The following is a 3,350-nucleotide window of genomic DNA, read 5'->3' on the forward strand; positions in this document are numbered from 1 at the left end:
ATTAGCATCTCTTTCAGTGTGCGGTGTGCTCTTTCTACAATTGCTTGTCCCGTAGGTGAGTGTGGAATTCCTGTAATATGTGAAATTCCCCATTCTGATAGGAAGTTCCTTACCTTTTCAGAGACGTATGCTGGTCCATTATCACTTTTAATTTGTTTTGGAGTGCCAAGGGTAGCAAAACAGCTTAGCCAGTGTCTTATTACATCCTTGGCTTTCTCACCTGTGTGTGCTGTAGCAGTGATGTACTGTGAATGTGTGTCTACAGTTACATGTACATATTTCAAGGGGCCAAATTCTGGGATGTGTGTAATATCTGATTGCCATATTTCATTGGATACTAACCCTCTGGGGTTAACACCTTCCTGAGATGGCATAGGGGTGATTTTTTGACAGTCTGGACAAGACAATATGATATCTCGGGCCTGATTGATAGTAATTTTGAATTGTCTCTTTAGAGAGCGTGCATTCTGGTGAAAAAATGAATGGGACAATTTTGCTTGCTCAAGGGTCCTAGGTACTGTGTTGAACATTGCTGCTTTGTCAGCTTCCCGGTTCCCTTCAGCTATTGGCCCTGGCATGTCAGTGTGAGACCTGATGTGCATTATATAGAAATCAAACTTTCTGTGATTGACAAGGAACCAAATAGAACGCATTTCAAACAACAAATGAGGGTTAGAAACATCCCGAAGAAATGAACATTCTAGACGTGAAACTAACCCTGCAGCATAACAAGAATCAGTGACAATATTAACAGGTTGTTCAGAAAACTTTTCCAAGGCAATACGAATAGCAGCCAGTTCCAGAACCTGCACAGAGCATTGGTTTATGATCTGTACTTTTTGTTCCCATTGTCCTGTATCAGGATTCACCCAAGTCACTGCAGCTTTCTGTGATCGTCCAGATGCATCTGTAAAAACTGTGAGGCCTTTTATTGGCTCACTTCTGCATCTAGTCGTGGTTCTTAAAGGCAAATTACTGATTTCTGCCCAAAGTTTGTGCTTAGGGAGATTAACTGAAATGTTACCATCAAAACCTGCTAAGGCAGCTTGGAACTCGGCGTCCTCAGCCAGCATCCAAGCTAAATTGTCCTTCGTGGCTGGAATGTAGATGACCGCTGGATCCCTTCCATCCAGTTCCTGTAGTCGAGCTCTGCCTTTAATAACAAGCTTAGCAAACATTTCATTAATTGTCCATACAGTTTTATGTGGAGTGTGGGGCAGAAATAGCCATTCTAGAACCAGCAGTGGGTCCTTTTCAGTCTGGTCCCACTGAAACAAGACTGCAAATGGCTGGTACCTGCTGGGAACTAAGGCTAGGCAGATTTGCAGTTCAGGATCTCTCCTTCTGCTCTGCCTAGATTCTATTGCCTTGGCACAAATGTCTAACGCCTGTTTTGCCTCTGCTGTCAGAGACCTGTTAGACGTCAGATCAGAGTCCCCCTTTAGTAACACAAAGAGAGGGTGTAGCTCCTCTGTGGTTAAGCCTAGAATAGGCCTTAACCAATTAATAGCTCCCAGGAGTTTTTGCAACTCATTTAAGGTTAAAGTGTCTTTTACCTCGAGTTGCAGTGGCTGTGGGGAAATCTGTTGCTGCGTGATTCTCCATCCAAGATAGGTCCAGGGCTGCGATCGCTGGATTTTCTCTGCTGCAACCTGCAAGTCTGCTTCTTGGACAGCATCAGTCAAGGCAGTAACAACAATTTGCAGTTCATTTTCTGTGGCCATGCTTATTAGAATATCATCTATGTACTGGTAAATTATTGCAGAGGGAAAACGCTTTCTAATGGGTTGAATAGCTTTTGCAACTACTGTTTGGCATATGGTTGGACTGTTCTTCATCCCTTGAGGGAGAACAACCCAGTGATACCTTTGCATAGGCTGTGAGTTGTTTAATGCTGGAATGGAAAATGCAAACCTTGGGGCATCCTCGGGGTGCAGGAATATGGTAAAAAAGCAATCCTTTAAATCAATTATTGTCAGAGGCCAGTTCGCTGGGAGCATAGCAGGTGAGGGTAATCCTGGTTGCAATGCTCCCATAGACTTAATGACTGCATTTACTGCTCTGAGATCCTGAATCATCCTCCATTTGCCAGATTTCTTGGGAATGCAAAATACAGGAGTGTTCCAGGGACTATTTGTTGGCACAATGTGTCCTGCTTCTAATTGTTCCTCTACAAGCATTTTTAAATGTTCAAGCCTTTCTTTTTTCATGGGCCACTGGTCTACCCAGACCGGCTGGTCACTTTTCCAGACCAGCTTAATCGGTGCTTGGGACGGCTGACCAATGGCCCCTATTGAAAAACCTGGCTGCTTGCAGGAGGTATTTGCATGACTGTGCCAAACTGTGAAAGTATATCACGTCCCCACAGAGAGCAAGGGATTGGAGCTATGAATGGAGCTACCTTTGCTAATTGTCCCTCCGGCCCCAAGAAAGTGAGTATTTGAGCACTCTGTCTGGGTCTTTGTGTACCTCCCACCCCTTGAATGGTTGCAGCTGGGCAAACAGTGGGCCAGTCAAGTGGCCACTCCGAGTCCTTTATGATGGAGATATCAGCTCCCGAATCCACAAGGCCTGTAAATCGGTGTCCATTAACTTGGCACGTCATGAGTGGCTGTGTGGCTGTGATGGCTGTTGCCCAGTAAACTTGTGGTTGTCCCGTGCTGCCAAAGGCCCCTGAACCCCGCTCCCTCCCCCCCTCCCCTGCAGGCGACGCACTGTAGAAGGGGATTAACTGAGCAAGCTTCTGTCCTTTCGGAATGAAGCAGGGGGGTGAAGGGGTCCAAGCCATTATTAGAATCTCACTATGAGAATCTGAATCTATTACACCTGGCAGCACAAACAAACCCATTCTGGTGGTGGAGGACCTTCCAATCAGCAGTGCATGTACCCCTGGATTAAGGGGACCCCAACACCCAGTCGGGATTAGCACCACGTCAGTGGAAGTTATGAAGATTGTGTCCCTGTTGGATAAGTCCAGCCCAGCGCTGGCTGAGCTGGGGGGGCGCAAATCGCCAGCCTGTTCCCTTGTGTCGCATGTGATTGCTGTACCGGGGCGTGCGACAGCGCCCCTCGCCTCCCGTTTTTTGGCATCCTCCTTGCTTTGGGTTGCTTTCGAGGTACCAATGCTAGAGGTTTCTGAGGGCAGTCCCTTTGGAAATGGTCGGGGGCCCCACAAATGAAGCAACCTTCTCTGGGTCTGGCCCCCTGCTGTGTCCTTAACTGAGTACTCAGTGCTACTGCTAGCAAATCTGATTGATGTGTTAAAGAACCTACCTCCTGGCAGGCACGAACTAATTCTGAGATACTGCAAGTTTCCCTCTTAGGAAGGGTTTGCAGAACTCTTTTGCAAT

Source organism: Pseudopipra pipra, chromosome W, assembly GCF_036250125.1.
Source record: "Pseudopipra pipra isolate bDixPip1 chromosome W, bDixPip1.hap1, whole genome shotgun sequence".
Classification (NCBI taxonomy): Eukaryota; Metazoa; Chordata; class Aves; order Passeriformes; family Pipridae; genus Pseudopipra; species Pseudopipra pipra.